General features: G+C 40.6%; 4 long non-coding RNA genes across 7 annotated transcripts in view; 2 read left to right on the top strand and 2 right to left on the bottom strand.

Annotated features, from left to right (window-relative positions):
* The window catches only part of LOC148640673 (uncharacterized), a 60,847-nt gene extending 52,756 nt beyond the window's left edge, over window positions 1-8,091 (top strand). The window contains exons 10-11 of the long non-coding RNA XR_015930429.1: window positions 7,320-7,373; window positions 7,848-8,091. This is a non-coding gene — a long non-coding RNA (uncharacterized LOC148640673). The remainder of the gene's footprint in view (window positions 1-7,319; window positions 7,374-7,847) is intronic.
* Window positions 1,507-3,992, bottom strand: LOC148640674 (uncharacterized). 3 transcript variants are annotated; one of them, XR_015930430.1, is made up of 4 exons: window positions 3,729-3,990; window positions 3,489-3,582; window positions 2,970-3,062; window positions 1,507-1,636 (listed from the first exon to the last, which is right to left on the bottom strand). It is a non-coding gene; the product is annotated as an uncharacterized LOC148640674 (long non-coding RNA). The 3 variants fall into 3 exon arrangements; XR_015930431.1 differs by having other exon boundaries at window positions 2,970-3,059; XR_015930432.1 differs by lacking the exon at window positions 1,507-1,636 and adding an exon at window positions 2,127-2,396 and having other exon boundaries at window positions 3,729-3,992.
* An 8,467-nt stretch (window positions 8,092-16,558) lies between the features above and the next one.
* LOC148640672 (uncharacterized) lies at window positions 16,559-17,593 on the top strand. The gene is made up of 2 exons (XR_015930064.1): window positions 16,559-16,684; window positions 17,318-17,593. It is a non-coding gene; the product is annotated as an uncharacterized LOC148640672 (long non-coding RNA).
* Window positions 17,594-18,478: 885 nt separating this feature from the next.
* LOC148640671 (uncharacterized) lies at window positions 18,479-21,658 on the bottom strand. Of its 2 annotated transcripts, none has more exons than XR_015930062.1 (5): window positions 20,533-21,658; window positions 20,064-20,119; window positions 19,500-19,589; window positions 19,197-19,251; window positions 18,479-18,722 (listed from the first exon to the last, which is right to left on the bottom strand). It is a non-coding gene; the product is annotated as an uncharacterized LOC148640671 (long non-coding RNA). The 2 variants fall into 2 exon arrangements; XR_015930061.1 differs by having other exon boundaries at window positions 19,525-19,589.
* Between the last annotated feature and the right edge of the window lie 631 nt (window positions 21,659-22,289).

The raw sequence follows: 22,289 nt of genomic DNA, 5'->3' as shown, positions 1-22,289 counted from the left end.
GTGAGTGTGTGATTTCCCATTTGGAAAAAGATGTAGAGAACTTGTTGTAAGACAAAGGAAAAACAAAGACATGGTATTAAACTAAATCATAGCAAAACAAAGAGAGGGCAATGGAAGAAGGGAGAAGTAGAAAAAAAGAAGAAGGTAAAGCAATTAACAAGAGACATACAGATAGTTGAAGATCGTTAAAGGCAGAATTTCAAACCGACACACCAGATCTCCAGATCTGGAACTCCTATCTGTTTCTTTAAGACCTGCCTTCCATGGGAGTTTGGATTGGTTCTTGTAACTCTTGTGTATATTTCTTCTGATGCCAGTTATAAAACTACCTCAGAAATACTTTATCATTATATTCAAGACCTTGAGTTAATATCACCAGATGCCCCAAAATTTGGGGAGATTTTAATGGTGGGTTGCTTAAGTCAGTTCTCCCTATTCATTATCAATATATAAAAAAAATAGACAAGAGGTTTTCGAACATTAGATCTCTGTTATGGAAACTTTAAGAATGGCTATAAAGCTCTTATCAAACCACTGACAGGATGATCAGGTCTAATTGATCTGTTTACTTATTACCATTGCACTGACAGAGTTTAAAAATAGTGAAGCTCAAGACAAAGGTGTGCATGCGTGGGATGATGAAAGAGTTTAAGCTTTTCAAGGTTGGAATGATTGTACAGATTGGAAGATGACTGTGAGGATTACTGACCAGTCTGATGTAATAGAGTAGAGCAGAGTAGTTAATTGCCATATGTACACATACGTTGGAATTCCTAATCGCTCTGACCTCTCGAGACAGAGTAGGGCAGATTTTGGAGATGGGTGTACATCATACACTTACTCAGTTGATATACAATTTCCTTTTTTGGGAACAGTATGTACAAGTGAACTCGGGGCCATCTCTCACCATCAGCAACCAACACAGGGGTACCCCAGGGGTGCGTGCTGTCCCCACTGCTTTTCACATTGTACACTGATTGTGTACGCCACTCTGACATCTGTGCAATTATCAAATAATTGGTTGATTTGGACTTTTGAATTATGGTGAATACAGTCATAGACAGGAGAAAAATATATTTTTTAAATGGTGTCAGGATAATTCCCTGTTTTTAAACACAAAACAAAAGAAATGGTCATTGATTTCAGAAAGAACTGTTCCAATCCTCCGAGCTCTGTAATTGTGAATGGAATGGATAGTGAAACAGTAAATGAATATAAATACCTTGACAATATTATTGTTTGTAGATTAACTTGGACAGCTAACACAGAGGAAGGTATTTGGAGGTGCAACAAAGGTTGTATTGTTTAAGGAAATTCAGGAGATTTAATGTAGAAAGCAAATTGTTGACATTTTTTTCTTTTTATTCAGAACAGTCTAACCTTTTGTATTCAGAGCTGGGGAGGTGCTTTGTCCTTGCAGAACAAAAACAAGTTGAAGAAAGTGGTTAGGACTTCATAGACATTACTTTCACTTTCCCGTTTCTACAGCAACAGTCTAGCCTCCCAGAATCTCCTGTTTAATTCCCTCTCAGTCTGTTCTGGTCTGCAGTGGCTGAGCAGCTGCTGCAGGTCCCCCAGGAGAGCTGCACTGAGGGGGTGAAGAGGGTCCCTCCTGTGGGTGAAGACCCCTGAGCTCCTGTGGGGGGAGAAGCACGTTATCAGCGCAGCTGTGAGAGGTAAATAAAGAGCTTAAGGTCTAATGTAACGCTAGTGACTTTGCTTTACTGACTTCCTCAGATGTTATGAAGAAGCATGATCTGTGATTTGTACATTTGCTGTCCGGTTTTAAACAGTGGACAAGTAGGTGTCACTCTGCCCTGTGCCCCACAATTTCCATACCAGAGCCCCAGTTCAAAGACTCCTGAGGTATATTTTAAATATTCTGGGTTCTACAGGGCTCAGACAGCTCACTTCAATTCATACTCTTACTTTCCTTCCCTGCTACTGACACCCCATTCTACAGCAAACTTGTCAATACTTATTTTGAAGTCTGAGAATTATATTTGTATCTGCAATTAAACATGTGTCTGTATATACTATATATATATAGACGTGTCTGGGACAGTAACACCAGACTGGCGAAGGCCAGTAAATATCTGAGTAATACAGGGGGCCATTTTGGCAGGTTGTTAACCTATACTTGCATGAGTCGGACTGATTTTTAGGCTTAGAATGATTTTCAATATCAATTACTACATTTTGACATGGCCATGAAATGTGTATATAGCACTTTTGCGTCTAAGAAGCCTTGTCACATTGTCAAATCTGCTTTCATATTTACTGATGGAAGAATAATTGTATTTCTTCATTCTCAACAGTGCTGTCAGTCACAGGCCTTTCCCTGAGCTGGGAGGATCATGAGGACCACCTGGACAGTCAATAGTCTGCTGCTTCACCTGCATAAGAGGTCACTTTTAACAGCAGTTTCTTTCATCATTAAGAGGGAGTTATGGACTACTCTTTCAGGGGATTCTAAAATATCACATTCCTATTCTTTTTAACAAATGTTAGTATGAAATAGATTGTTAGGAAAACGATACAGTGATCATTGTATCACCTGATACACATAGCTCTACACCTGCAGTTACAAGTGTTGAACCTCAAATCTCTTTATGTCTCCTGTATTTCAAAGAATCAGTTCACCTTTTTTTTTTTTTACGAAAAGAGGAAAATGAGAACTCGGTTAGTAAGCAAACTAAGAAGTGTTTTCCTAATGAAATATGGCTTTTTCCAAGTCAAATTTCATGTTCTTCCTTGTGGTATTTATGCTGATCTTATTTTGTTGGTACTGTACAGGTCTCTTGGAGAATCTCTGTAGATTTACATTGGATATATATTTGTCCTAAAATAGTGAACTGTATATATTTAGAGGAAGAGCTTTTGATTCAAGTAATTAACTTTTAATGCACATGAAATTGAATGATAAAAATTTCCCCCCCCCCCCCCATCACTGGCTTATAATAAAATACCTGAAGAGTTCCTGGGTGCTCCCTCCTTTCAGCAGATACACATCTTAGTATAGGAAGATGCTTCACTTGTTGAGTCTGTCCTCAACATGCCTACTTAAATATGGAACAAAGCAGATTGTGAGGGTGTGTGTTTGTGTTACAGCACCACACTGGCTCATGCTGTGCAATGTTCTTTCAGAGGATAGTCCGATTTGTTCCTAAAGCACAGTGATCATTTTTCCGAGGGCATGTTCCCCCAAAAGAAAGCACATTAAGCATCTGACATGTTTACATTCCTACACAAGGCACTTTGTAATTAACATTGGAGTCTCTTATCCTTTCTGAGTTCTCAGTTCCTCCCCCATCTCCACTCTGAGGTGGACCTGCCAGGGGTAGTGCTCAAAGCTGGAGTTGCTCATCAGCACTAGTTTGATCTAAAGCAGTTTTTACTAACAAGGGGCTGGGAGATTAGCAGATTTATGATGGAAAGTACAGTCTGTGACTACGGGCAGGCAGTGTAGACAAGCTGGATTATTTTACCTTGAATTCAACAGTCAGCTCTCCAGTCTCACGCAACACGGGAGCTCTGCGCTTCGGCGTTCGGACGGTTGTAAAGGACAGGAAAGCGGAGGACCTGAAGAGGAGAGTATAAAAAAGCCTGCCGAAACACGACTAACAAACCTGACCAAGCATTCAGACTACAGGTAGCAATGTTAAATGGCAACAGAAAGGATACGTTGCATTCCGTTCCTTTTAGAGATACGAAAGTCGTTGGTTTACTTGCAATTCAATCTTGCTTTCAAAGCTAGAAGGCATTTCTAAAACCAACTGTCCGCAACGGTCCTTTTCTTAATTACTCTGGAGCTCACATTCCTCCTCTTCTTCAGTTCTAAACTGTTCCTGTCTTAATAGAAAGAAACCTTGACCGAAATTAAGCAAAACATCCGGAATTGTGTTTTTCTTCGAGGCGCAAAGCCGCTATTTAAAGGCAAAGACGCACTCCGGCAGCCGGAACCGTTTTTAAAGCAGACCAATCGAAAGCTGATACAAGATTAATCAAACCTGGCTTTAGACTTGTAATTATGTAGACATGCCTAAAACACGGACGGTATCCTGGAGTTAGCCGTCTCCGCCTTCGCAACACGGTCTTTCACAGACAAATACGATCCCACTCCATACTTTTATCTGGATGAAGTAACATTATTGAAACTTTAATTTAACACTTACGATTTGTTTTCAATTAAATATACTTTATTCATCACCGGGTATCCAGGTCACGAGGTGAGAAATGAGTGTCAACCTTGCGACATTTTTTCACATTTCCTGTCTTTCGATTTTGGATCAAGTAAAAAGAATTATACCGTTGGTACTGTATAGTTGATATTTGACTGTTGGATTGATTTGATAATCAATCTCACCTTTGATTACTGTACATCGCTCATTGATAATGGTTCCCCAACAAATTTCACTGTATAACCTACGCTGTACAACACTGTATAGAATGTGTATGCCTTTTTAAAATTAATCAAAATGAAATTGGAGCTCTCTCTTAGAGATCACAACTGCGAGGTAGTATACTACTAAATACCCGACACTGCTTCCACTAGTTCAGTGCCAGACCTCTGATATAACATTATATAGAATTTTGATGACTTTTTAAATTCATTAAAATAAATATGCATCTGTCTCTTAGAGATCACCTTTATGAGTCTTTTATAGACTTGTAAATATCTGTTTCCACTAGTTCAGTGCAAGGAGTCTGGTATTCATAGACAACATTTGTACCACCTGCACGTTTTGCACTTGACTACAGTGACTTTCTTATCTAATAGTATATGAAATAACAGCATCTCTCGTAGTAAAAATATGGAGCGATGTGATGCACCATTGATTGCAAAACGTGTTATTAAAACGTCTTTATCACAATTCTGTTTTCTTAACCTTATCAAACGCCCATGGAAATATAAGTATATCTTATCGTGTCGTGTATAAAGGATCTAAAGGGATACTCTGTCCAGACGCCAGCTGGGGTGTAAAACATTCAGATGAATATATCGCTCATATAGTAATTGTTTGAATAGAATTAGAGTCATTTCAGACATTTTGTTTTAAAAAATAAAACATTTTAACCTCTCGGACTTCACGTCTGACACATGACATAAAGGCTCCTCCAACTCTGTGGCAAACTTTGAATCTCTGTTTCTCGCTGTCATTCGATATGTTAAACAAGTCATGTCCAGTCGCAAAAAGGCTAGAAAACCGCATTATAAAGGCGTCTCAGCGGACTTAATGTTTGAAAAGCGAGAAAATAGGGGGAAGTGTCTGGTGTCGGAACTGGGACTTGGCTTCAGACTGAATAAGACAGTTACATGCCCAGTGTGCTGTATGGCCGGCCTGGTGGCTCCGCGGGCTGAACCATCGGACACTTCTAAAGTTCAGAAAGCAGAGCGACTCTCAGAGATCAGAGTGAGTTAAACTCGAGCCCCGAGCCTCTCCGTCAGTGTGAGATCTTATCCCCGGGTGTAGCTCTCGCGCTGTCGGGGTGAGTTTGTGGAAGTGGCTGTTCTCTACCACGCCGGCCGTTTTGGGGGGCTCCATTTTCGGGGCCTTCCAAAACAGGGTCAATTGGGTGGTTTAGGTCCTTTAAAAATGATTAGTTGTTGACTCAATTCTAAAAAGCAGCCCCTTATACCACTGTGACACCTTCAGGACAGGTGTGGCATCAGCAGTGAAAGAGAGGTGCAGTCCTAACTAGGAGCGACAGGGGCCTCTCTCCAGCACGTTTCTCTTGATTCGATCAACTGGCCACAAGAGAAACGTTCCCGACGAACAAACTCGTAGGTGAATGTCGCTGTACCAGTTTGTCTGAAAATCGTTAGCTGTTGAATGCTTTATGCATTTTTTTGGTGAGTACAAATGTCAATGTATGTTCAGTAACGTCAGTGTTGAGCCCTTGTAACTGAATCCCCAGCTGTCCTTCAGGAGCCGAGCCCGCCTCCAGAGTGACCTTCCTCAGCGGACACGCCCCGTCCACCTGTTCCACAGGTGCGCCCGACAAGATGGCGGCGGGACGAGTTTCTGCGGCGTTAGGTGCGGTTGCGTTTTATTTCTAATTTTCTTATTTTAAGTTAAAACAATGCAAATATCACGTCGAGTAAAGATAGACAAGTGTTTATGCATGTTGCTATATTTTTAATTGTATGTATTTCAGTTTACTTTGTGTTTTAGGACGCCGTAATTAGTGTTCTCTCCGTTTGGGCGTGCTGTGGACGTTTTAAAATCTCCAATTAAGCGTTCTTATACTATCTTTCATTGAAGTATTTTTAAATATATGGTACTTCTAGGTATGTAGATATGTAAGGTTTACCACCAAACAAATTCCTTTATAAAGTCAATTGCTGTGTGGTTCTCTTCATTGCGGATATGGACTATAACCCGTTCCACTCCGAACTTCTAAAATATTAAGATGAAATTACGAATTCGTATGTTTTTTATTTCTCCAGGTGAGAAAAGTCTTTAAAGAAGTGGCCTCCTGTTATAAAAAAAGGGTTTCTCAAAGGTACTGTAAGTTATATTCCTACCTCTCGCCATACTGTTTTTTGTAACTCGATAAGACAACACTTGTTGCCGGCATTTTAAAACAGAACGAGTTTATACAAACATTCTAACTTCTTTTTAGTTTCGTTGTGCTTTTGTTGAATACAAATAAAAACTCTAAGGCGCTGGATCTTTATCTATTAATTGAGTAAAGATGGATAACACTAACAAATATTAAGGATGCTTTTCATAGCAGGGAGTTTTATCGAAAATGATACCCGCTGTAAGTGGTACTTTCTCTTAAATGTATTTGTAGCGTTGAATTTCTATGTGGCCGAACATATTTTCTAAATATTGGAATAGTGGGACTGTTTTGTTAGTGAATTTGAGCGGGATTGCGTATTTCTTCAGGCAGCTTATTTAAAAAGTTAGACTTCAAGCGCATCGATTCTGCACATCCGGTATGCTGTTAACTTGTTTTCTCTTTTGCCTTCAGTAATGCGGCTCCTGCTCCTCGGCGCTCCGACAATCTCCTCTCCAGCTCCGCTCCAGCAACTCCTTGTGCGTTGGCAAGTTACTCTTGACAGTGTGTGCTTTTCCTTACATTTAATTTTGGACACCAGAGCTTGATCTGTAATATACTATCTCTCGTATAATTATTTTAATAATGTATTTATGTAATTATGTCTCCAGTGCTGTAGTTTAGCTTCAAACATTTGCTTTATAAAGTCAGTTTCTGTTGGATCTCGTTACGGATAATAAAGCTTTCCGCTCCGAAATTATACAATTGTGAAAATATAGAATTGACTGATTCGTTGTATTTTATTTCTCCAGGTGACAAAGGATTTCAAGAACGCGCCTGCAGTTATGAAAGTTGTTTCCCCCAGGGTAAGTAATGCTACCTTTCGCTATACCATTTCTATTTGTGTAACTCCGTAAGACAACACCTGCTTCCCTGCATTTTAACACCAGAACGGGTTTATACCAAGCTTCTTTTCGTTAAGTTGTGCTTTTGTTGAATAGAGATGGGAAACTCTCAAGTCGCAGATTCTTTGTCTATTGAATCCATTGGGTAAAGACGGATAATACTGAAACTTTTAACGACGGTTTTCAAAGCAGGGAGTTAACTCGAATATGATACACGCTGTAAATGTATAAATAGAATTGCATTTCTATGCGGCTGAACGAATTTTCAAAATACTGGAGTAGTGGGGGCTGATATTTATCTGTGATTTCTCATGAAATTACTCATTGGTTTCTTATTTTAGCTGATTAAAAAAGTTAATAGACTTCAGAAAGTCATGCGAATCGATTCTGCAAATCCGATATCTTGTTAACGATGTTTTTTTCTTTTGCCTTCAGTTCTGCGGCTCCTGCTCCTCGGAGATCCGAAGATCTCCTCTCCAGCAACTCCTTGTGCGTTGGCAAGTTATTCTTGATAGTGTGCGCTTTTCCTTGAATTTCATTTTTGACTCCAGTGGCTTGATCTGTAATGTACCGATTCAGTGGTGTATCTTTCCCTTGATGTATTGAAGTTTGTAATGTTTCCTGTTGGCTGCTGCTACTGCTTGTGCTGTGTATTCTGCAATAAAAACTGTTGATTTCATTTTCTGAATTGTCTTCTATTTTTTAAGGTGTGTTGGAAGGGTTTGCTCTGGGCTGGTGTCTCGCTGCTGTAAGTGTTTGGCTGCAAAATCTGGAGAGAGCACAAACAGTTTCTGAGAAACGATGCGATGGGTTGTTTTGTACTTTGCGCCACGGCCGCAAGGGGACACCCTATCGCATCGTGACTTGGAAACTGCGGGGGCTACCCCCTTTTTAAGTCGCTCCAGATTTTCCCGCCTTTTTAGATAGTCTCTGGGGGGTTAGGGTCCCTAGCAGGGAGCCCAGGTACAGCCCCTAGGGGAGGAGAAGGGAGGATAGCTCTAGCCAAGCCCCCTCACTCCCAGCTGAGAGGAAGGCGGGCTGGAGGTGGCTTTGGCCCGAGAGAGAGGAGGCACCCAGGGCGGACTCGGCCTATCAGTCACAGCTTGCAACTGACAGACTTCTAAGTCCACACCAGGAGACCTGCCTCTCTGCAGGGACCTAGGCCATCACCAACCTGCCTTCCCCTGCTGCTGGGAGTGAGTGGGCTTGGCTAGAGCTGCAGTCAATCGCCCAGCCCCTCTCTCCAAAAAGAGGAGTAGACGGGGCTCGGTTTGATTGATGGGAGGAGACCACGCCCTGAAAGAGCCCCGGTATATACTAAGTTTTTTGGCGGGAAAATCTGGACAGACTTAACAAGGGGGTAGCCTCTGCAGTTTCCAAGTCACAAAGCGATAGGGTGTCCCCTTGCGGCCAGTGACAACAAGGAAAAAACAGCCCTTCGCATTGCTTCTCGGAAACTGTTAGTAAAGTCTCTCCGCCAAAAAACTCACCAACACCGGGGGTTTTCAGGACCAAGGGGATACTGAACTCTGCACGAGAACAGAAAGAACAAAACACTTCAAAATCCAATAAACAATTTATTGAGCGAAAATTGCATACAAAACAAAGCATTCCGGTACGAGAGATGCACAGACTCGAAGTGAAAATTAACACATTTAAAGTTACAAAGCATCAAAGCAAGGCTACATTAACGCTAAAGACTTTTTACAAATAAACAGAGTACAAAAACATTTGCATGCAAGCACATGGAAAAGCACAGAAACATACAGCACGTTACTGTTTCTCCGAGGGATCTGTCGAGGCAGCGACCAGAGTGAAGACGGGAACTTCGTTGCCTTTCCTGCAAAACAACAGAAATCAGTATTAGTTGTGCTTTCTGTTACAAACAGCATCTCGCACTTATACCAGCTAGTTAGATCGAGCTTCCGTATGTACTGACACGTTCAGAAGATGAAACAGTTTTACATGATTTACAGTTGAAATAAAGCACTTAGTCTGCTGTATCGCGAAATGCTCCTGTTGAACAGATATCGAAGCACTCAGGTTTGCTTTTCAAGTGTGCAAAATAACGAAGGCACAATCAATACAGCTACTGTACATGTTTATCGATGAGAACGAATCTATCACATTCAAATGTTTTTTACAACTTCCATTTTGATTAACATTCGTTTTCTGAAACAACTTCGTTAACACGTGAACAATTAATCCAAATATTTTGGGCTCCATTGTTTTAATTCTTGTGATGTAATTTGGAAGCCAAAACGGTTTCTTATGAATCTATATTATGCGCACCCCCCCAAAAAAGGCTAAAGTGATAGCAGTTTAACAACTTCTGCCATGGAGAAATTTAGTGAGGCTTAGTTTGACTCCTTTGGACAAGTTACATAACGTTTATCAACAACAAGTTTCTGGAGATACAGTATATACTGCACTTCAATGTGAAACGCGTAAACGAATAAATAGGTTTATACTTACATGGATAATTCCAGCAGCTGAGCCGAGCATGTCCTGTTCGAAGACACCAAACTGGAACACACGAACATGTATTTAGACGACCTTTAACAGATAATTTAAAACAAAGTTCCTTAGCAGCAAACGGCGTTTTCATCGGGAGAGATAGCGCAGAACATATTTAAAATAAAAATCAGTGTAAAGAAATGAATAAAATGTTTAAACCTCCGTTTATACTCCCAATATTTAGCGAGGATCGTGTCCTGTCCGAAGACACTAAACTGAAAACACTAATAACAGCAGAATTTAGAATTTAAACACCATTTAAACAAAGACGTTTTCGCTGTAACGGTTTCTTTAACCATTTTACCACGAATAGAAAAACATAACCACCTAAAATACTCTGGAAAACAATGAGAAAAAACTGAATTCTAGAAGAGCTATTTTTAGTTTTGATGAATGCTTAAATGTGTGATAAACCAAAGTAAGATAAACAGGCAGAAAAACGACGTTTTCATTCTACCAATACAGCAGTGTCTTTAGTGCTACAACAGAGCTTTTCTTCGAAGTCAAAGAAATACTCACGCTGTTTGAGGAACACAAGTTTAAAAAAGGAGAGAAGCGTTGGAAAAGAGAGACAATAAAAATGCTATTTAGCGCCTAACGAAAATAAGTGTTTACTGCTTTCTGCTGTGAGGTTTAGACTACATAACTATATTAATTAAAGCTTATTTACATTAAAACAAATGAAAAATAAAATTAATCACAAAAAGACGCGGAACAAACTCACTCAGCTCCCTCCTCTCTCGCAGACCCTGGCGGACAGGTGAGCAGGGCGTGGCCTGCGACGGATGTCATTCAAGTGGGCGTGGTTACCGGCTGACGGGGCAGGTGGCTTTTTTCTTCCACCTGAAAACTTGTGGAAGAAATCGAGCATGTTCTCAGAAGCCCCCTTGAGTTACACGTTTCAAAATCCTTTTTTCCATGGTCATCAGGGTAATCACAGCTAGTGCATTTAATACTTATTAGTATTTGAGGGCCACTGGAATATGAATGAAAGAATTTAGAAATATGTTGGTTGAGCTGTGGGGTCTAAAGTTGTAAGCAGGACATTTACTCTTCTATAACGTAATTTACCTTAAGGCTGCACCAGGAAGTCTGATGATTTTTCGTCTGTAAACGTTTATTATAGACTCAATGTACTACCTTTGTATTCTTCTTAGTCATGCTCACTGAAGAAGTTACAAGAACATTTCAAATAGAAGCAAGTTCAAAGGAGAGAACAGTATTCGATCCATGCAGCCTTTTTGATTACCGGTATCAATTTGATTTGATAATCTCATGCAGCCATTGCTGCAAAGAAGACAGGCTGTCGTTTTCTACAAAATGGCTGGGTGGCCTGCGCCCTTCTCCCACAACCCTTTGTGTAAAGAACTTTTAAACACACTTTTCCATGGCATTCTTTCACGTTTCCCTTGGTTTGTGTCAAAGCAGTTCACACTGCCTTACTAAAACGTCTTCTATTCTTTTATCTAAAGGTAATTGCAATTTTTTTTCAGACCAGCTCCCACTTGCTCTTAATTCTTATCGTCTCACTGCAGTTTCCTTAGAGGATTACAAACAACATTACGTCTCTACTGTTCCCTCTGCTGGATAGTCGTGATCTCTGCACCCTGAGCTCTGCCCCAGTCGAGCAGTAACCTTACAGGACCTGTAGCACTTTCTTAGTTAAAAGAGATTTTCTTTCTTTCCCAGTCATTATTTGGTTATTAAATTCTTTCAATTGACATTCTCCACAAAGCTTCTGTATTCCCATCCTGGTATCAATTGTATCTGTTATTTTATCTTTTTTCTCCAACTGTATTTAACTTTTACTATAATGTACACATAGGTTTAACAAAAAAAAAAACGTATCCTTGATCTTAAGTTAAGCAGCAACACAAAAAAATAGACCTGTTGTGTTTCACTTCAACAAGAGTTCAAATTATTTTAACACCTCACAGAGATAATTTTGTGTAAGGTCATTGTGTAATGTACATCTCGTCATCTACTTGCAAAGTAGTTGTATGTGTGTAATTCTTAAAATACAAAGGAACCGCAAAAAAGAAAAGTGAGAACAATGTACAACACTCATGTAACTAAGGATAAAATGCAACATTTGTTCTCAGTTAAGTCACAAATTCAAGTACTATTTTCTTTAACACATTACTGTATTTAGCAGTTGTATTTCTGGCTTATCAACCAGCAGAAGAGGCTTTGGTTTCATATGGGTGTCCACTCCAATAATGACGCTCCACCCCTGTTCCTCATAGTTCACCGACCATCATCAAAGGCTCAGTAACAATGTTTTAACATGATACCTTATGTGTATTTAAGCAAAAAAGACCAATAAGAACCGAGATCACTCACATGCGAGAGCACAACGCAACTTTAAAATTCAGATCGACACAGATTTCACCGTTGTTGATACTAGAGATAGATTTGTTATGTTACGCCTTAATAAATCTTCAACTTTAGCTGTGACCAGAGGAAAAGTCACACACTTCAATGGAATTGAAAAGCTACATGTAACAAAACATTTTACCTGACTTCTTACTCCATGAATGATGTTGCACCTGTTCGAGACAATCAGGAAACATTAATCAGATTTAGAAAATAAATATCCCACATGGTCAGAGATTCTTGTATAAAGTAGCTATGTACCTGCGCCATTCTCCCGCAACCCTTTGTGGAAAGAGCTGCACTCTCTCCCAGGAGGGCTGGTGGCTCTTAGAAGTCTATCGCTCACTTCTTCTTGGGAGCAGCTTTCTTAGCTTTGACTGTCCTGGGCTTCGTGGTCAAGACAAGCAGAAACATACCACATTAAGAAGAAAGTCTGAAATGTAGAAAAATATATGATATATTTATTTTGCTTTTTGTTCAGTGTCATTAACACACTCCAGGACCATTATTCTTGGAAGAGAATTGGCGAATTTTGAGTGAAATTAAATTAAAGAAATCATTTATTCTTGGAAAATAGTCAAAGCACTTATTAAAATGGAGCATTATCTACATTGCTTTATGAAATGTTGTTAATCTTTGCCACAGGCAACCTCTTATTTTAAAATGAGTTCTTTTAATGTTTTTTTTTTATAATCTCTTTGAAATGACAGTAGAGTCGTCAATTCTGACTTTTCTAAATAAAAAAGTCCAACTGTATTTTTTCATTTCCTACTCTTCCCTAATCCTTCAGGGCCACTCCTGCACACTTTGAGTAAAGTGTTGGTGATGTTACTGAATGTTAAAGACTCCTCCCAGCTTTCTCAATACTCAGACACCATCAACTGGCTTTTAATTTCCATTTCCTTCTGTCATTTTTTAATGCACATCTGCGTTGATTATGCCTGAATATGTAGCAAATTAATCTCCACCTGTTGACTTATGTGTGATCTTCTAATTGAGTTCAACCTACAAACTGTACAAACACAAACTTTAACCTCCTCCTACTGCAGTTCTGCTTTCTTATAAATCCATTGTATACAGCTTAAGCCCCACTAATTCACACACTGTTCACATAAACTCCATCAGCCCTTTACAGTTAAGACCACAAACACTAAATAAACTGTCCACAACAGCAGTAACATGAGATCTGCCTGACTCTCCCTGGTAACGTGTAGAATTTAGTTTCATCTTGTCCTTCTATAAGTTTGAAAAAGGCTCCAAGCTGGGAAACACCATAGTGAGGCACCACGGGAATGAAGAATGAGAACAAGGACACAGCACAGATTCAAGAAATCCAGGGGATTCTCCGAGAATTGTTCATCATCAGGAAGAGGGCAGAGGTGCAGACGGGCTTCGGGATCCCGGCTGAGATGACCACCTGGAAAGACTGCTGAAGCCCCTGCTGTCACGCCCTGTACACCTAGAGGGCGCTCTCCTTCTGTCCTGTTCCTTGTTCCTTGTGATTATTCATGTCTTTCCGGTGTGTCCTGTGGTGTAGCCTATTTACTTCCTGTGTCTGCTCTGCTCCTGGCTCAGCATTGAGGGTACGGATGTCCTGAGACCCGCCGAGCACCAGGTCGCCCCACATCCGTGGCCTGAGGGCATAGGTTTCTATTCTGACATCGTATGACCCCCTGAGCTTGGGCTAACCTCCATCTTGCCCCCTTTTACCACTACGCATAGGGTCTCTACTGCTCTCCTGGCCATTCCACGGCTTGCCCTTCTGACATCCGTGACACCTGCCTGGGGAACTGGAGAACAGGGCAAGACAAGAACAAGGTAAAAAGGACAGGGGAGCCAACAGGACAGAAGGATGTTTGCCCTATATGCCACTGCTGGCCTGTAGGGCAGAAACATCCCGTGGGTGTTTCCGTAACATTTGTTTTTTTAGGGAACAGGGTGGTTAGCCTTGTGCCCTACATCCAACACGGAGGACCTGGCGCCCGACGTGGGACACGATCCCACTACCCTGAGATTATGAGTCTCGTGCTCCACCAACAGATCTAGCTAGCAAACAGCACATGGTCAGAATAACAACATGAATGGAGAAAAAAGTGCAGAGGTGAGAAGTGAAGGGGGTAAAAAGGACAGTGATGGAGCACCATTGAAGCAGGGCTAAGGCTTTAAATAGAGTAAATGAGAAATGGAGTAATGAACGGAATCGTTGTAATTAAATACAGATCACCTGAAAGAGATCTGGCGTATTCAGCAAGCCCTGGAAAACCTTGAGCCCTTGTGAGAATGTGACAGTTTTCCTTTGCCACTGCTAGACGAAAGACACCACATGGGTACGATCATTACAGTGTGCGCTTCTTTTTCTGGTGTGTGTTCCCTTTTCAAATGTATGTTCCTTTCTAGTGCGCACTCTTTTATAGCGTGTATTTTCTTTTTCCAGTGTGTGGTCCTTTTCCTCATGTGCATGTCCTTTTTCTAGTGTGCACTCACAATTTTTAGTGTGCGTTCCTTTTTTTACTGTGCACTCCTTTTTCAGTTTTGTGCTCCTTTTTCTAGTGAGTTCTTTTGTTCTAGTGTGCACTCTCTTTGTTTACTGAGCACTCCTTTTTCTTGTGTACGTTACTTTTTCTAGTGTGCATTCCCTTTTTATAGACTGTGTTCCTTTTTCAAGTGTGTTTGCTTCATCTAGTGTGTGCTCTTTATTCAATTGTGTGCTCCTTTCTCTAGTGCGTATGCGATTTGTTTTTAGCGCACTCCCATTGCTATTGTGCACTCCCTTTTTCTACTGTGCGCTATCTTTTCCCAGTGTGTTCCCTTTTCTCGGGAATGCTGCTTTGTTTAGTGTGCCATCTTTGTCGGAGAGTGTGTTCCTTTTTTTGAGTATGCACTTCCATTCTTATAGTGTGCACTACGTTAAGTGAGTCTGTGCACTCCCCTTTTCTAGTGCTTGTTCTCTTCTAGTGTGTTCTCTTCTCCTAGTGCGCGTTCCCTTTTTCCAGATTGAACTCCATTGTATAGTCTGCACTCTAGTGTGCGTACCCTTTCTCTGGTATGTGCTTTTTTTTTCTAGAGTGTTTGCCTTTTCTAGCATGTGCCAGCTCTTCTTGGGTGCATTCTGGTTTCTAGAGTGCCCGTCTTCTTGCAGTGTGTGCTGACACTCTTCTAGAGTGAACCCCTTTTTCGAGTGGGCGTTCTCTTTTCCTAGAGAGTTTCATGTTTGTCGATATCCAGTGTGCGTTCTCTTTTTTTAGTGTCTGTTCCCTATTTCTCGTGTGCGCTCCTTTTTGAAGTGTGCAGACGTTTCTCTAGTAAATTCTTTAATTCATATTCCTGTGGCCCTCAAATACTAATAAGTATTAAATGCACCAGCTGTGATTACCTTAATGGACATGGGGAAAAAAAAGATTTTGAAACGTGTAATTCATGGTTGCTTTTGAAAACACGCTTGATTTCTTCCACAGGTTTTCGGAAGTAGGAAAAAAGAAGAGACAAAAAAAAGCCACCTGCCCAGTCAGCCGGTAACCACGCCCACTTGAATGACATCCCTCGCAGGCCACGCCCTGCTCACCTGTCCGCCAGGGTCTGCGAGAGAGGAGGGAGCTGAGTGAGTTTGTTCCGCGTCTTTTTGTGATTAATTTTATGTTTCATTTATTTTAATGTAAATAAGATTTAATTAATGTAGTTATGTAGTCTAAACCTCACAGGAGAAAGCAGTAAACACTTATTTTCGTTAGGCGCTAAATAGCATTTTTATTGTCTCTCTTTTCCAACGCTTCTCTCCTTTTTTAAACTTGTGTTCCACAAACAGCGTGAGAATTTCTTTTACATCGAGGAAAAGCTCTATTGTAGCACTAAAGACACTGCTGTATTGGCAGAATGAAAACGTCGCTTTTCTGTCTATCTTAATTTTCTTTATCAACATTTCGTGAAATTTGCCCGCACATTTAAGCATTCGTCCAAACTGAAAATAGCTCTTCTAGAATTCAGTTTTTTTCATTGTTTTCTAGAGTATTTTAGGTGGTTATGTTCGTCTATTCGTGGTAAAATGGTTAAAAAAACCCTTACAACGAATACTTTATGTTTAAATGGTGTTTAAATTCTGAATTCTGCTGTTATTAGTGTTTTTAGTTTAGTGTCTTCGGACAGGACACGATCCTCGCTAAATATTGGGAGTATAAACGGAGGTTTAAACATTTTATTCATTTCTTTACACTGATTTTTATTTTAAATATGTTCTGCGCTATCTCTCCCGATGAAAACGCCGTTTGCTGCTAAGAAACTTTGTTTTAAATTATCTGTTAAAGGTCGTCTAAATACATGTTCGTGTGTTCCAGTTTGGTGTCTTCGAACAGGACATGCTCGGCTCAGCTGCTGGAATTATCTATGTAAGTATAAACCTATTTATTCGTTTACGCGTTTCACATTGAAGTGCAGTATATACTGTATCTCCAGAAAATTGTTGTTGATAAACGTTATGTAACTTGTCCAAAGGAGTCAAACTAAGCCTCACTAAATTTCTCCATGGCAGAAGTTGTTAAACTGCTATCACTTTAGCCTTTTTTGGGGGGGTGCGCATAATACAGATTCATAAGAAACCGTTTTGGCTTCCAAATTACATCACAAGAATTAAAACAATGGAGCCCAAAATATTTGGATTAATTGTTCACGTGTTAACGAAGTTGTTTCAGAAAACGAATGTTAATCAAAATGGAAGTTGTAAAAAAACATTTGAATGTGATAGATTCGTTCTAATCGATAAACATGTACAGTAGCTGTATTGATTGTGCCTTCGTTATTTTGCACACTTGAAAAGCAAACCTGAGTGCTTCGATATCTGTTCAACAGGAGCATTTCGCGATACAGCAGACTAAGTGCTTTATTTCAACTGTAAATCATGTAAAACTGTTTCATCTGAACGTGTCAGTACATACGGAAGCTCGATCTAACTAGCTGGTATAAATGCGAGATGCTGTTTGTAACAGAAAGCACAACTAATACTGATTTCTGTTGTTTTGCAGGAAAGGCAACGAAGTTCCCGTCTTCACTCTGGTCGCTGCCTCGACAGATCCCTCGGAGAAACAGTAACGTGCTGTATGTTTCTGTGCTTTTCCATGTGCTTGCATGCAAATGTTTTTGTACTCTGTTTATTTGTAAAAAGTCTTTAGCGTTAATGTAGCCTTGCTTTGATGCTTTGTAACTTTAAATGTGTTAATTTTCACTTCGAGTCTGTGCATCTCTCGTACCGGAATGCTTTGTTTTGTATGCAATTTTCGCTCAATAAATTGTTTATTGGATTTTGAAGTGTTTTGTTCTTTCTGTTCTCGTGCAGAGTTCAGTATCCCCTTGGTCCTGAAAACCCCCGGTGTTGGTGAGTTTTTTGGCGGAGAGACTTTACTAACAGTTTCCGAGAAGCAATGCGAAGGGCTGTTTTTTCCTTGTTGTCACTGGCCGCAAGGGGACACCCTATCGCTTTGTGACTTGGAAACTGCAGAGGCTACCCCCTTGTTAAGTCTGTCCAGATTTTCCCGCCAAAAAACTTAGTATATACCGGGGCTCTTTCAGGGCGTGGTCTCCTCCCATCAATCAAACCGAGCCCCGTCTACTCCTCTTTTTGGAGAGAGGGGCTGGGCGATTGACTGCAGCTCTAGCCAAGCCCACTCACTCCCAGCAGCAGGGGAAGGCAGGTTGGTGATGGCCTAGGTCCCTGCAGAGAGGCAGGTCTCCTGGTGTGGACTTAGAAGTCTGTCAGTTGCAAGCTGTGACTGATAGGCCGAGTCCGCCCTGGGTGCCTCCTCTCTCTCGGGCCAAAGCCACCTCCAGCCCGCCTTCCTCTCAGCTGGGAGTGAGGGGGCTTGGCTAGAGCTATCCTCCCTTCTCCTCCCCTAGGGGCTGTACCTGGGCTCCCTGCTAGGGACCCTAACCCCCCAGAGACTATCTAAAAAGGCGGGAAAATCTGGAGCGACTTAAAAAGGGGGTAGCCCCCGCAGTTTCCAAGTCACGATGCGATAGGGTGTCCCCTTGCGGCCGTGGCGCAAAGTACAAAACAACCCATCGCATCGTTTCTCAGAAACTGTTTGTGCTCTCTCCAGATTTTGCAGCCAAACACTTACAGCAGCGAGACACCAGCCCAGAGCAAACCCTTCCAACACACCTTAAAAAATAGAAGACAATTCAGAAAATGAAATCAACAGTTTTTATTGCAGAATACACAGCACAAGCAGTAGCAGCAGCCAACAGGAAACATTACAAACTTCAATACATCAAGGGAAAGATACACCACTGAATCGGTACATTACAGATCAAGCCACTGGAGTCAAAAATGAAATTCAAGGAAAAGCGCACACTATCAAGAATAACTTGCCAACGCACAAGGAGTTGCTGGAGAGGAGATCTTCGGATCTCCGAGGAGCAGGAGCCGCAGAACTGAAGGCAAAAGAAAAAAACATCGTTAACAAGATATCGGATTTGCAGAATCGATTCGCATGACTTTCTGAAGTCTATTAACTTTTTTAATCAGCTAAAATAAGAAACCAATGAGTAATTTCATGAGAAATCACAGATAAATATCAGCCCCCACTACTCCAGTATTTTGAAAATTCGTTCAGTCGCATAGAAATGCAATTCTATTTATACATTTACAGCGTGTATCATATTCGAGTTAACTCCCTGCTTTGAAAACCGTCGTTAAAAGTTTCAGTATTATCCGTCTTTACCCAATGGATTCAATAGACAAAGAATCTGCGACTTGAGAGTTTCCCATCTCTATTCAACAAAAGCACAACTTAACGAAAAGAAGCTTGGTATAAACCCGTTCTGGTGTTAAAATGCAGGGAAGCAGGTGTTGTCTTACGGAGTTACACAAATAGAAATGGTATAGCGAAAGGTAGCATTACTTACCCTGGGGAAAAACAACTTTCATAACTGCAGGCGCGTTCTTGAAATCCTTTGTCACCTGGAGAAATAAAATACAACGAATCAGTCAATTCTATATTTTCACAATTGTATAATTTCGGAGCGGAAAGCTTTATTATCCGTAACGAGATCCAACAGAAACTGACTTTATAAAGCAAATGTTTGAAGCTAAACTACAGCACTGGAGACATAATTACATAAATACATTATTAAAATAATTATACGAGAGATAGTATATTACAGATCAAGCTCTGGTGTCCAAAATTAAATGTAAGGAAAAGCACACACTGTCAAGAGTAACTTGCCAACGCACAAGGAGTTGCTGGAGCGGAGCTGGAGAGGAGATTGTCGGAGCGCCGAGGAGCAGGAGCCGCATTACTGAAGGCAAAAGAGAAAACAAGTTAACAGCATACCGGATGTGCAGAATCGATGCGCTTGAAGTCTAACTTTTTAAATAAGCTGCCTGAAGAAATACGCAATCCCGCTCAAATTCACTAACAAAACAGTCCCACTATTACAATATTTAGAAAATATGTTCGGCCACATAGAAATTCAACGCTACAAATACATTTAAGAGAAAGTACCACTTACAGCGGGTATCATTTTCGATAAAACTCCCTGCTATGAAAAGCATCCTTAATATTTGTTAGTGTTATCCATCTTTACTCAATTAATAGATAAAGATCCAGCGCCTTAGAGTTTTTATTTGTATTCAACAAAAGCACAACGAAACTAAAAAGAAGTTAGAATGTTTGTATAAACTCGTTCTGTTTTAAAATGCCGGCAACAAGTGTTGTCTTATCGAGTTACAAAAAACAGTATGGCGAGAGGTAGGAATATAACTTACAGTACCTTTGAGAAACCCTTTTTTTATAACAGGAGGCCACTTCTTTAAAGACTTTTCTCACCTGGAGAAATAAAAAACATACGAATTCGTAATTTCATCTTAATATTTTAGAAGTTCGGAGTGGAACGGGTTATAGTCCATATCCGCAATGAAGAGAACCACACAGCAATTGACTTTATAAAGGAATTTGTTTGGTGGTAAACCTTACATATCTACATACCTAGAAGTACCATATATTTAAAAATACTTCAATGAAAGATAGTATAAGAACGCTTAATTGGAGATTTTAAAACGTCCACAGCACGCCCAAACGGAGAGAACACTAATTACGGCGTCCTAAAACACAAAGTAAACTGAAATACATACAATTAAAAATATAGCAACATGCATAAACACTTGTCTATCTTTACTCGACGTGATATTTGCATTGTTTTAACTTAAAATAAGAAAATTAGAAATAAAACGCAACCGCACCTAACGCCGCAGAAACTCGTCCCGCCGCCATCTTGTCGGGCGCACCTGTGGAACAGGTGGACGGGGCGTGTCCGCTGAGGAAGGTCACTCTGGAGGCGGGCTCGGCTCCTGAAGGACAGCTGGAGATTCAGTTACAAGGGCTCAACACTGACGTTACTGAAGATACATTGACATTTGTACTCACCAAAAAAATGCATAAAGCATTCAACAGCTAACGATTTTCAGACAAACTGGTACAGCGACATTCACCTACGAGTTTGTTCGTCGGGAACGTTTCTCTTGTGGCCAGTTGATCGAATCAAGAGAAACGTGCTGGAGAGAGGCCCCTGTCGCTCCTAGTTAGGACTGCACCTCTCTTTCACTGCTGATGCCACACCTGTCCTGAAGGTGTCACAGTGGTATAAGGGGCTGCTTTTTAGAATTGAGTCAACAACTAATCATTTTTAAAGGACCTAAACCACCCAATTGACCCTGTTTTGGAAGGCCCCGAAAATGGAGCCCCCCAAAACGGCCGGCGTGGTAGAGAACAGCCACTTCCACAAACTCACCCCGACAGCGCGAGAGCTACACCCGGGGATAAGATCTCACACTGACGGAGAGGCTCGGGGCTCGAGTTTAACTCACTCTGATCTCTGAGAGTCGCTCTGCTTTCTGAACTTTAGAAGTGTCCGATGGTTCAGCCCGCGGAGCCACCAGGCCGGCCATACAGCACACTGGGCATGTAACTGTCTTATTCAGTCTGAAGCCAAGTCCCAGTTCCGACACCAGACACTTCCCCCTATTTTCTCGCTTTTCAAACATTAAGTCCGCTGAGACGCCTTTATAATGCGGTTTTCTAGCCTTTTTGCGACTGGACATGACTTGTTTAACATATCGAATGACAGCGAGAAACAGAGATTCAAAGTTTGCCACAGAGTTGGAGGAGCCTTTATGTCATGTGTCAGACGTGAAGTCCGAGAGGTTAAAATGTTTTATTTTTTAAAACAAAATGTCTGAAATGACTCTAATTCTATTCAAACAATTACTATATGAGCGATATATTCATCTGAATGTTTTACACCCCAGCTGGCGTCTGGACAGAGTATCCCTTTAGATCCTTTATACACGACACGATAAGATATACTTATATTTCCATGGGCGTTTGATAAGGTTAAGAAAACAGAATTGTGATAAAGACGTTTTAATAACACGTTTTGCAATCAATGGTGCATCACATCGCTCCATATTTTTACTACGAGAGATGCTGTTATTTCATATACTATTAGATAAGAAAGTAACTGTAGTCAAGTGCAAAACGTGCAGGTGGTACAAATGTTGTCTATGAATACCAGACTCCTTGCACTGAACTAGTGGAAACAGATATTTACAAGTCTATAAAAGACTCATAAAGGTGATCTCTAAGAGACAGATGCATATTTATTTTAATGAATTTAAAAAGTCATCAAAATTCTATATAATGTTATATCAGAGGTCTGGCACTGAACTAGTGGAAGCAGTGTCGGGTATTTAGTAGTATACTACCTCGCAGTTGTGATCTCTAAGAGAGAGCTCCAATTTCATTTTGATTAATTTTAAAAAGGCATACACATTCTATACAGTGTTGTACAGCGTAGGTTATACAGTGAAATTTGTTGGGGAACTATTATAAATGAGCGATGTACAGTAATCAAAGGTGAGATTGATTATCAAATCAATCCAACAGTCAAATATCAACTATACAGTACCAACGGTATAATTCTTTCTACTTGATCCAAAAT

The sequence above is a fragment of the Lepisosteus platostomus genome, chromosome 25, assembly GCF_059453375.1.
Source record: "Lepisosteus platostomus isolate fLepPlt1 chromosome 25, fLepPlt1.hap1, whole genome shotgun sequence".
In the NCBI taxonomy this organism is placed as follows: domain Eukaryota; kingdom Metazoa; phylum Chordata; class Actinopteri; order Semionotiformes; family Lepisosteidae; genus Lepisosteus; species Lepisosteus platostomus.
The sequence above is the reverse complement of the archived record's forward strand: the minus strand, read 5'-3'. Positions and strand labels throughout refer to the sequence as shown.